General features: G+C 54.2%; 1 protein-coding gene across 5 annotated transcripts in view; it reads left to right on the top strand.

Annotated features, from left to right (window-relative positions):
- Positions 1 to 11,430, top strand: part of TSPAN14 (tetraspanin 14) — a 56,443-nt gene that overhangs the window by 4,532 nt on the left and 40,481 nt on the right. Inside the window, exon 1 of one of the 5 annotated variants that reach the window (XM_060642334.3) lies at positions 445 to 533. The exons of the other annotated variants lie outside the window; for them this stretch is intronic. The gene's annotated coding sequence lies outside the window, so the exon portion shown is untranslated. Of the gene's footprint in view, positions 1 to 444; positions 534 to 11,430 lie in introns of those variants that run through there. 5 annotated transcript variants of the gene reach the window in all.

Here is an 11,430-nt window from a genome sequence, read left to right as displayed (position 1 = left end):
CCTGTAGACACGTCTTTGATTTTGTTTTCTTTGTTCCTCCTCCTGGACTTGATGTTCTCATCTGTAATGAGGGAGGAATCTGCCCTTCCTGTCTCTCATGGGGTTACTATAAAACTCAAGTGCACACTTCAGGTCCGGGAAGCACAATGTTAGGCCTGACACTCTGGTTTGGGGCTCAGCAGGGTGTTCACCAGCAGCTGGTTCCGGGAACCCCACTTCCTCTGCTCTTGGGCTTGGTGGGGTTGGGTGGGGCTGGGCCAGGCTCTGCTGTGCTGTGGTTTTTCTCTTGGAGGCCTGGTAAGCTGAGCTTCAGTGGGCCTGGACAGGCTGGGATTAAACTCTTCACTTCTTGAGGTCTGTCTGTTCTGCTTCCCTTGCTGAGCAGCCAGAGGGAAGGCTTAGAATCCTGGCGTCCATCGGCTAGGTAACTGGAGGGACTGGCTCCTCTCTCCCTGGGGGTCTGTCAGCCTGTGCTGTGTGGCAAGAGTCATGGCAGTTGGTTCTACAGTGGCCCCCAGGATCCTGGGTAAGAGGTGAGCTCCTGTTGCTGCCTGAGACTGTGTTTCCTGGAATTTGGCAGAGCTGAGGCTGGGCTGTCCCGCGGGGCTGTGGGTTGGGGGAGAGGTGGACCAGGACAGGGACCGGGCAGGGCTCGAGCCTGAGGAGAGAGGTTTGGTGACCTCTTTGGGTTTTCCCTGATTGTGGGTCCCCGCTGCTGGTGTCTGTGCCAAGCTACTCTGCAGGGCCCAGAGAGCTTTGAAAAAAAAAAAAAGAGGCTTTGAGGAATTCCTAGTGGTGACACCCAGGAGAGAGTCCTTAGCAGCAGCTGGAATCAACCGAGTGTCCTCTGAATCTCTTTCCTCTGCATCCCGAGGTCTGAGTGGCAAGTGGTAAGCCTGAGAGGCCCGAGGGCCACAGCATGCGCCAGGATGCATGGTCCCAAGGCAGGGTGTTGTGCTTCAAGCTTCAGAAGCCCGTCGGGGCGACTGAGGAAACCTGGGCTTCTCTGAAATTTGGCCATAAGGAAAAGAGCCGCCTCAGCTTCAGATTGGGGCCTGCCGGCCGCTGCCAACTGCTCCGAGGAGAGGCTCTGGTTGCCCACTGAGTGACCGTTGCTGTGAAGAGACCTCCCTAACGTCTAACCAGCCTGCAGATTGGCTGTCTTATTTTAGGCCTTTACCCCTAGGCCAGGCAGACGGGCCTGTCCCTGGAGCTTGGTGGGGGAGGCCCGCCCCAGCCCCAGACCGAGTGGTTTCCCCGTTTGGGGACCAGGAAGATTTGGAGCTCCATGTTATTAAAGAAATGATTATTCTGACACTTTAAGACAGTAAAGCAGACTTGATGTAGGACTTGAAGCAGACAGAAGGACTTCTGCCTTAGGGGTGTGCTAACAGACCTCAGGATTCTGCTGAAGGCCGGCTAGGGGGTCAGCTGTTACCTGAGGGTTATTGGAAGAGGAGGAACTGGTCAGACACGGAGGGCAGGGGATTCTGGCCAGACGGACCCAGCGGGATTCTTGCTGAAACTGGACGGAGATGGAAGCCCCAGGCCGGGCCTGGCTGAGCGGAGGGCTCGGAAGAGCCTAAGTCTGGTCAAGGAGAGACTGTGCGTCCGTGTTTGAGGCTTGCAGCAGCCCGCGTGCGGTCCCTGGTCCTGCTCCCGGTTCCCGCCTGGCCTGAGCTTCCCGCTCTTCCCACTTACTTCTCAGGAGCGGTTGGCTCTCCTTGTTTCCAGAAACCGAGTCTTTTCAGCAACTGCTGGCTCCTCCCTCTCAGCCTGTTGGACTGCCCCTGAGCACCCAGGAAATAGTGTAGACCCGGGGGCTGGGCTCCCTGTGGGCCCCCGCCCCCCCTACTGGCTCCTGTTGCCTGACCTGTTGGGTGCCAGACCACAGCCCCTTGGCTCCCCGACAACCCTCCCTGTTTGACTCTTGTTTCTTGGCCTCCGTACCTTGTATTTCTTGCTCTTTCCATCCTGGGCAAACCAGTCTGACAGCTTTGTGCATCACCCTCCTCTTGGCCTAGGGACTGGGCTGCCTCATTTGTTTGAGCTGGGCCCAGGGAGCTGCTTGGGGTGGGGGGGGAAGGGGGGGCGGCTCTCCTCTCCCTGTCTGGGCTGTGTACTGGGGGCTTCTGGGTGGGAGCCCCCCAGCCTTCTTCCCCTGTTTAAGGCCTTCCCGTCCCTGCAACCAGCCAACTGTGTGTGACGTTCCTTGCTTTCTCTCTGCCCCTCCTCTCTACTTGGTCAGCCCTCACACTGATGACCTTGTTTGGTGCGTCTTCTACTCCTGGGGGACCTTCTATCTCAACAGCCAACTTTTTAGGAAGGAGGCCACCTGCTGTTGTGAGTAAGAAGGGTGTGTGAATAGAACCTCTTGGCTGTGGGTTCGGGGCCTTCGTCCGTCCTGACGGCTCCAGGCCAGAAGCTGGCTCTGTTTCCTCTCTCTGCCTGCCACAGTCGATGTCTCTCCTCTTCCCCTGAAATAGAAGTAATGGTATAAATATGGATACATTTTGAGGGGGCATGTTGACAACAGAGTCTGCGGTGGTAGCAGTGGGGATTTCATTCCCCAGGGAGCCAGGAGGAGGGCGTGGTGTGTACCCAGGTGCAGAGGTGGCCCAGGGCCCCTCTGGGTGCGGGTAGCCCTGAACCGAACCTCTTTCTTGTGGGAAGACAGGTGAGGTGGTGGGGCAGGTGCCAGTGCAGGTGCTGCAGGATTTGGTTGTTGAGCATCAGTGCTTGCTTCGGGGTGGGGAACTTGCCCACTCATGCAGGAAGATGGTTGCAGAGGTCTGGCAGAGGCTGGTCTTGGTCTGATGGAGGGTTCTAGCATTTCGGGGAAAGAGCTGCCGAGGAGTTGCTCCGGGCTCATCGACAGGGGCGGGGACTTGTTTCCTAGCAGCTGAGGTTTGAGGGCTCCAAGTGCCAGCCTGATTCTGCTCGTTGTGAAATCTCATTTGTAATCTCTGGTTGGGGGGCTACAGATGAACACTGAGCAGCCATTGGAGAGCGTCTTGTGGGATAGGGGAGCCAAACATACATACTTCCCCTCTGTCCAGCCTTCTTTCTCTGTGGCCTGGGTAGTCTGTGAACTTGAGGCCAACAGGAGATCTTTGCTGTGGCGGCCGGGGGTGTGGTGGCACTAAGTGGGGGCCTAGTTCTGCTAGGTAGAAAGAGTTCCATTCACGAACCACTCCCTGCCTTCCAGATGGTCTCACCCAAATGGTCTGGCCAGTAGGCATTGTGTCATACCCTTCAGAAGCAGGAGAGACTGGGATGGTTATTATATTGTTCCTCAGGGGGAAAATCACTTGGAGGAAATACATCAGCGCTTCTGAGTGCAGAGTATTTATTGACATGCAGTGAAAGGAGGCTTTTAAACAACATATATGTATCCCTCTAGTAAGGAATAAATGTACAAACCTATCTCACGACTCCATTTTGCAGTTCCTGTTTCCTGAAAGGTATATATATATATATATATATATATATATATATATATATATGGTTTAGTAGCTAAGGGATTGGGGTTTGAGCTGGGATTTTGGAGAAACTGTTTTTAGCCTGTACTTGGAGTTGGGCCAGGCCTAGAAATCTGTTGAAATAGCTTTCTTTAACTGCTAAAATTGGGATGGGTTCATACCACTAGGATCTTGAGCCTCACTGATGGCTGGGGAGGGCCCTGCAGAAGGGTCCGTGCTGGAGGCCTGGGATGCCTGCGGTTCAGCCTCCTCCAGGCACAGGCCTGAAGCTTGGGGGCTTACGGTCTCACCGCAGAGTGCACCTGCCTACAGGTGGCCCTCCTTGTGGAATAACCTCTGGTTTCCTTCCTGCCTTTGTCAGAATCTGCTCTTGGTCTTCCTGGGAAAGCTTGTATGTATGTGGGGACCTGGGGCGGAGTAGTGAGCAGGGAGTTCTCTGAGGTGGTGCTACTCTTTCTGGATCACAGACGCTGGCACCCCTTCCCCTACTTTGCTCCTCAGCCCCTTGTTCTAGGGAGATGCCAGAAGCTGCATGCAGGGAGAGGTACAGGTGCCATGTGTGAGTGTGTGTGTGTGTGTGTGTGTGTGTGTGTGTGTGGCTACAGCCACAAACTTCAGGGATTGTATGTAAGTATGTATGTATGTATTTATTTATTTAAGTGTTTATTTTATTTTTGAGACAGACAGAGACAGAGCATGAGCGAGGGAGGGGCAGAGAGAGAGAGAAGCAGAATCTGAAGCAGGCTCCAGGCTCTGAGCTGTCAGCACGGAGCCTGATGTGGGGCTCCAACTCATCAATCGTGAGATCATGACCTGAGCCAAAGTCAGACTCTCAACCGACATGAGCCACCCAGGCGCCCCTAGGGATTTTAAATGTCAATTTAAGTTTAACTTTTAGTTAAAATGTATACATGATAAAAAAGCACATAAAGATATACAGTGAAAATGAGCATTTCCATGCCTGACCTCTTTAGTTCTGCTCCCCTGAGGCCTCTGTCACATGTTGGGTGCCTAGGCAAGCGTGCCTGTCCTCCTCCCTCCGTTATCCCCTTGCTGGTATGCTAATTCCTCTGTTCTGTACTTTGTGAATTTTACTCTAAAATGTAGCTTTAGCCATTCTTTTTAACAGCGACCTGTTCTTCCATTGCATGGTAAACCGTGATTCGCTTTGTCAGCCTCCTATGGATGGACATTGAAGTTGCTTTCAGTACCAATTTGGCTTCTAGAAGCCAAGCTGCAGGAATGCCTTGCACATGCTCATAGGTCTGTAATAGGCCACTGGAGGAGGAGTCTAGGCACTGGGTGCTTAACAAGAAAGGAAGCATGTTGTTTTGATTCGGGAGAGGGGGGAAGGAAGGTTTCCGAGTTTTTCTTTCTCGGAGGGATCTTGTATTTACTTCTGCAGACAGAGTCCGGGGCTGGAGGGGAGACTGGGGTGCTGGTGTCCTGGTTTCCACTGCAGTCTGTTTTGGTTCAGCTCAGGTTATCCAGCCTCCACGGAGCACCTGTTGTTTGCGTCCGTTGGCTGTGCCCTGTGCGCGCCCAAAAGTGTGATACAAGAGTTTGAGGAGGCAACCAGTGCCAGATGAGGTGTGGGGAGGGAGGAGAGACTTCGAATATGTGGGTATGACCAGGCCCAGGAGTGTGCGGGACTTGGGTGGGGGGCTGGGGGCGTGAGCCTGGAGTCTTGGCTGAGAAGCCAGCGGGGGCTGGGCATTTGCTTTCTCCCTCAGTTTTGGGGGTCGCTGTGAGGGTCAGGCATCCTGTCGTGGCCTCCTTGGACTTTCTGTGGCTCTGGGATCCCCGTCTCCTACCTGCTTTGCAGCCCCAGCTTCGTCCACCCTGTGATTTTAAAGGCCTATGTGTAAGGCACCTGGTGTAAATAATAGATGGGCTTTCTCTTTGGAGCAGGTGCCATCCTTTCAGAGCAGAAGCGGGGGCGGGGGCGCGGTGAGGGCAGCTGAGTGTTTCCTCCTGGCTTGGGTTGGGGAGAGGGAGGGCGGAATATGAGAGACGGTGCACGTGAGAGCCATCCCCTGGCATCCTCCTGGGAGTTCTGGGAGCTCTCTGGCTGTTTCCCCATCCCCGTGGCCACTGTGTGCCTCCGAAGTGACCACAATTTTTCCCTTTGTCGCTCTGGCTGGGCAGGGCTAGAAGTGGGGAAGTTTTAGGGCTGGCTGGCAGATAGCCCTCCCTAAATAGAAAGGTGGCTGTTGTGACCCTGATCTGGTGGGTTGGATGCCTGTGCCCCTGCCCCGTCTCTCTCACCATTGCTATTACTTGCTGCCCCTATGAGAAGTCCAGAGCTTTCCATGCCCACAGCTCTGTTGTATGGGGCTCTGGGGCCTGGGCAGCACAGAAGTTCCTATTGTGGCCGGGTGGCAGCTAGGGCTGACCTGTAGGGCTAAGGAGGTGGGGCCTGGGGCCTGACAGTGGAGCTATTCACAGGCTCTGCCCTGGTTTCCTGCTGCCTCCCATTGTGAATTTTTTGAGCAGGGGAGGGGAGGAGGAGAGGGGGTGGCCAGGGCTGCTATTGTTGCTGGCAGCAGGAGCCCATTATGCTCACAGAAGTCTTTGGTAGACTGATCTTAGCCACTCCGGGACCCCTTTTGTGTTTTGTGATGCTGGCTGAGCTGCCCAGCCTGGACTCTGCCCTCTCCCAGCGTTCCCTCCAAACCCGCCCCCCCCCCCCCCCCCCCCGCCATCCCTGGAGGTCTGGATGGGCCCTGCTCTTTCTGGGTACCTCCATCAGGATCTCCATTCCCCTCTCTCAAGTCTCCATGCTGTGCTCGGAGCCACCCCCCTCCCTGGGAAGAGTTCTGAGCAGCTGGGCAAGGAGTGGGGGTGCCTGGTCGCTGTCCCATCAGCCACCTGCCTGCCTGCCGCCTCTGGGAGTGGGTCCTGCCTGAGCTCTCCTGGCCCAGCTGTGCCCTTGGATGGGGGTCAGGTGCATGCCTGGGATGCTGTCAGTCTCGAAGCCTCCCCTCTCCTTTGTACCTCAGTGCTCGGCCCAGTGTCCCCTGTTCCTCCCTGGAGCACTCAGATGCGGAAAAGCTTGCTTGCTAGCCGGCTGGCCTGGAGCCTTCCCGCTGCCTGAGCCACGGCCATTTTCCTTTGTTCTGCCGTCTCCGGACTCTTGAATCTCAGGCAGGCGGCAGGCTGGGCAGGCAGCCGGCGGCAGGCGGTGGGTGTGCAGCACCAGCGGAAGCCCTTACGACATGAGTCTTTCCACTGAGCCAAAGGCATTCAATCCCCTGGCTGCACTCAGTTCCTCCAGCTGCACCCCTGTCTCCCCAGGGGTGTTGAGATCTCTGTTTGGTTAGAGAAGGTCACCGCCTTTTACTGGATCAGTATCATGGTGACTTGTACAGTGGGGACTGAGAGAGGTCCCACCTGTTTGTGGCCACTGCGGGTGTGAGAGAGGGGGGGAGAGAACACACAGCGCCTTGGGAATGCTAGCCTCCTGGTCTTTGGCAGAAAAAGCTACTCCCAGATACCAGGTGTGGTCCTCCTTTACCTCCTGGCACCCTCTGATGAAGTCTGTGGAGGAAGAGCTCTTGGCATTTAGTGGCAGGGGTGGTTGAGAGTTTTTTTATTTTGGTCTCTGTATGTTTGTGGGGATTTTTCTCCCAATTGAGGGGACTCATCCCTTGTCCCTGTGGCTCACTCTCCCCAGTTTTTGGTTGGCACGATAAGCTTCCTCCTGGGGGGCTGGTCTCACCCACGTGTTGAGTTAACAGGCAGAGCTGAGGGCTACTCCCTGGCACCTGTTCCTGGAGTTGTGCCCACCCCAAACCAGAAATCTCCTGCTTTCTAAACTCAACCACAGCCAGAATCTGTAATAGTCACCTGTCTTTGAAGTAGAGTTGCTTTGCATGAGCACTAGTAACTTTCTCTGTTTTTCTTTTGTTTAGTATTTTATTTTACCCTTTGAAAACCCATCCATCCTTGAGATCAGCCTGGCTGATTATAGGGGAGGAAAAATAATTTTCCCCCTGCCCTTCATGGTTCTTGGCTGAGACCTCCTGTAATAAAAGACAGATTAACAGGAGAAAAACAAACAAGTTTAGTAACACGTCCACCTCCTGCATGCGTGAGAGATCCAGGAAAACTTGAGGAACTTCCCGAAATGGCCCATGCCATCACCTTTTTCAGCTTAAGACACAAGAAAGATGGTTGGGGCTGGGGTGTGTGTGTGTGTGTTGTGGGGGGGGGGGGGTTGGGTGGGGAAGACCTGGAAACAGGGTAAGGTTGTTATGCAGATTTAAGTTTGTGTCTCCTTTGATAAGAATATCTTGTGATTTAGTGTCACCTTTATCTTCCTGGTGCTGAGAGCAAACACCCTTCCAAATGGAGATTTCCCTTGTAAATGTAAATTTCCCTTCGGTAACTTCTACTCCGGTTTTCAGCCCTTCTCCTGTGCCTGCTGTTTTAAAAAAAATAACAAGATCAAGATAATCCTTATGCCAAAGAGGCAAGTTTCGGGGTGGCAGATTCTGCTCTGTCCCTCATTAGCCAAGTCTCACAACTTAGGAGGTGAGTTCCAGCCCTGGACAGGGTTGCACTTTGGAGTATCATCTTAGCAAATGTTGTACAAGACTCAGCAAAAAAGAGCGAAGTTAACTTTCAAATGCGTTGAAACACAGGTGCTGCTTTTCCCGTAGCTGGACCCGGGCAGGGTTGGGAAAGCTCACGATTGGGGCACAGTGCTCTGGAAAAAGCACATGGAGGTAGAAGGCTGGGGTTGAGTCCCACCTGTGCCACTGGCTCTTTCTGAGGTGACCTTGGCAATTCATTTCCATGGGTGCCTGTCTCTGGAAAATGGAAGGGTTGCACAGATGAACTGGAAACTTTTTAGCTGTGACTCTTTGAATTCTTTGAATCTAAATCCAAAATGGCTGCTCACTACCTTGAGAGCCCCTCTTGCCAACTCGGGATCTTTTGGGGAAGAAATGTTACCAGATGGGATTAAGGAGGCCATTTCTTCCTTAGGTTCTTGAGGGAGTCACCCCACAGATGTCCATCGTTTTTCACAGGGAAACCCACTCACCCTGAGGCCTGCCCTACACTGTCTGTTCTCAGGGGCTGGGTGTGGCAGGGCGGGAGTAACTCTTCTCTTGGAAGGGCCACATCCCTTCAGTGAAAGGGGAGTTGCCGGGGGAGGAGGAAAGTTATGCTCTTCATTTGACCTTCCCTTCAATGGGGCCAGCCTGTTAAAAGTAAAAACAGGGCGCCTGGGTGGCTCAGTTGGTTGAGCTTCCGACTTCGGCTCAGGTCATGATCTCACAGTTCGAGCTGTGTGCTGACAGCTCAGAGCCTGGAGCTGGCTTCAGATTCTGTGTCTCCTGCTCTCTCTGCCCCTCCCCTCCTCGTGCTCGCTCTCAAAAATAAACAAACATTACAAAAATTAAAAATAAAAGTGAAAACAAAACGCTTGAGATAGAGACACCTTCTGTACGTAAATATCCCCTTTCCTCATCTGGGGGGGTGCGGCTAGGTTTAAATTTTGCCTTTATTTTGTTGTAGATTCCAGAAGGCGACACCATCCTTTCACTGGTGCCCCTTTAGGGTTGGTTCCTGGCCCTTTATCTGCCTTTCCCCACCCAGCCAACATCCCCTGGGCCTCTTGTGCCTGCCGGCCCAGTGGCTTTCCTCCCATTGTCTGCCACGCCTGGATCAGCCTCTGTGTCACTGCCCTAGGCTCTGTGTTTATGCCCTGCGTCACAGGAGGCCTTCGGTCTTGGTAGACGCCCAAGAGGCAGGGAGTCCGGCTTCACCAAGTCCTTTGGTTAGCGTAGCTTCCACAGCTGTGAAATGGGAATAAAAATAACCTGTGCGGATCCAGGGGGATGCACTAAAATACCGCACAAATCGCAGAATTAACGCACTGCTCCAGGAACGCGGACGTGTCCCCGAAACGTACTCCCAATAAAGGTGGCCGGGCTCTCCTCCCCGGACTTGCCCTAATGGTTGTTTCCCTTCTTGAGTGCTGTGGCTTTTCTGATGGGCACCTCACACCCTCTCTGTTCAAAGCACGGCCCCCAGGCCTGTCTCTGGGCCGCAGTGGCAGCACCTGGGAGCTTGTTGAGAGGCAGCCCTTGACATTTTAACCAAATTCCCAGGTGATTTGCATACACTTTCAAGTTTGAGAAGCCCTGGCTCAGACACCTTTGTTGCACCTGCCTGTTGCTCTAGCACCTTCTTTAGTCTGTTTTGTGGTTTTTGCAGACCTCACCCTCTTGCCCTCCTGAAAGTTGTCCACTTGAAACGAGTCTGGCAACTCTGACTCCCCAGCTCCTGCCATCTGGGGTGTGCAGTTTCCGGAGGTATCCCTGAGTGCCGGGTGGGGAGGCCGGCGGAAGCGGGGGGCGGGGAGGGGGGTGTCTCGGAGGGAGGGCTGGGGCCCCGAGAAAGCCCCCCTCCCCTCGGCTGGCAGCTGTGGGCACCTCCCCCAAGCTTGCTGGCGAGGTCATCTTTGGGGCACAGAGCCCAGGGGGTAATTGGAGCCCTCCTTTGTGAAAGGGTGGCAGGGAGCCTCTCTCAGCCATCTGGTGCCACTTGCCCCGCCCCGCCTGTCCCAGCTGGACGACAGGATCAGAATCAGGTTGTAAATGTTGTTTTCTTGTAGAAACACAAAACATCCCACAGAAAGATGTTTTGGTGTATGTCGAAGTTAAAAGCAGTACTCCAGAAAGGGGACTATAAATTTTTTTTTTTTGTAGCAGAGAAAAGTTGAATCTGGCCTTCCTGATGTCTCTAGGATCGCCTGCCCACCTCCTGTGTTCTGGTGGGGTGTGTGGGGTGAGTGCTGCTGGGTTGGGGGAGAATGGGCTCCCTGCACAGCTGCTGGGGCCCTCCCTGGCCTTCAGGAACTCCGTGTAGGGACTGAGTGCTGATCTCAGACCCCTCTCAGCCTTTTCAGCAGTGTCCCACCATTGATTTGCATTTTTTTTTTTAAAGAAATCTCTCCTCCCACCCCCCCCCCCCCCATTCCTTTCCTCTATGTTTTCAATGCATGACTTTTTTTTTTTTTTCTAGCAGGCTTCACTTTTCTTAGCTTGTTTGGGAAGTTTGTTTTGTTTTCTTTGCTCTGTGAACCTTTCTCCCCCGGCTGTTTGCATTGCTGGGAGGAGGCCAGAAGCCAGGCTCTGCCCTGGCCTTGGAGCGTTCCCTGCCGGGAGCAGGATTACGGGGTGCTCCCAGTGCTGTCCTTGGAGAGAAGTGGGTTGGTCGTCTTAAAACACTGCATACTGTAGCGTGGGCTGTGCAATTTTGCGTAGAGGGGTTTTTAAACATTTTAGAAACACAATCTTTCTGTGTTTCAGGCATGGAAAATGGGAGGAAAAGGAGGCAGTGTGTGTCATTCTGAGTTCTCTTACATAGTTTTTTGTTGGGGGAGCGCAGGTGGGGGTGGGGCAAACTCCACAGAGAACATTTCAGGTCTGCATTGGACGCGCAGGTCAAATCTTTGCAGCGCGCTGGAGCAGCTCCCCTAAGGGCGCTGGAGACTCCGTTATGGGAGCAGAAGTGACTTCTCCCTGCGAGGGGACCCACTCATCACGCGGAACATCTGTGGCGTGCAGGGCCCCAACTGTTTCCCCTCTGCAGGGGCAGCTGCTCTGGCGTGTCTTGATCCCATCTGCAGGGCCTGGCCCAGAGCTGGGGACACACCTGGGGCTGTGTTGATAATCGCCTCAGACAGTCTTGGGGGTGAGAGACAGTTGGTCGCTCTGTGTTGCGTGGCGGTGTGGTGTCCCCGTCTCAGGGCAAGTTGGTGACTGTCTAGATGTGGAGCCCTCCTGTCGTTCACGATGAAACCACCAGCTCTGTGGTGCCTTTCCTGACCAGCTTCCCACCTCGTCCTTCCTTCCTGTGCACGATCCTGCCCTCCAGCACCTACCTGACTCACTCCGTCCCTGGTAGAAGGAAGTGTGGCCCAAGTCCCCTG

This window comes from Panthera onca, chromosome D2 (assembly GCF_046562875.1).
Source record: "Panthera onca isolate mPanOnc1 chromosome D2, mPanOnc1 haplotype 2, whole genome shotgun sequence".
NCBI lineage: Eukaryota > Metazoa > Chordata > Mammalia > Carnivora > Felidae > Panthera > Panthera onca.
Note: the sequence above shows the minus strand (reverse complement) of the source record. Positions and strands in the feature narration are given on the sequence as shown.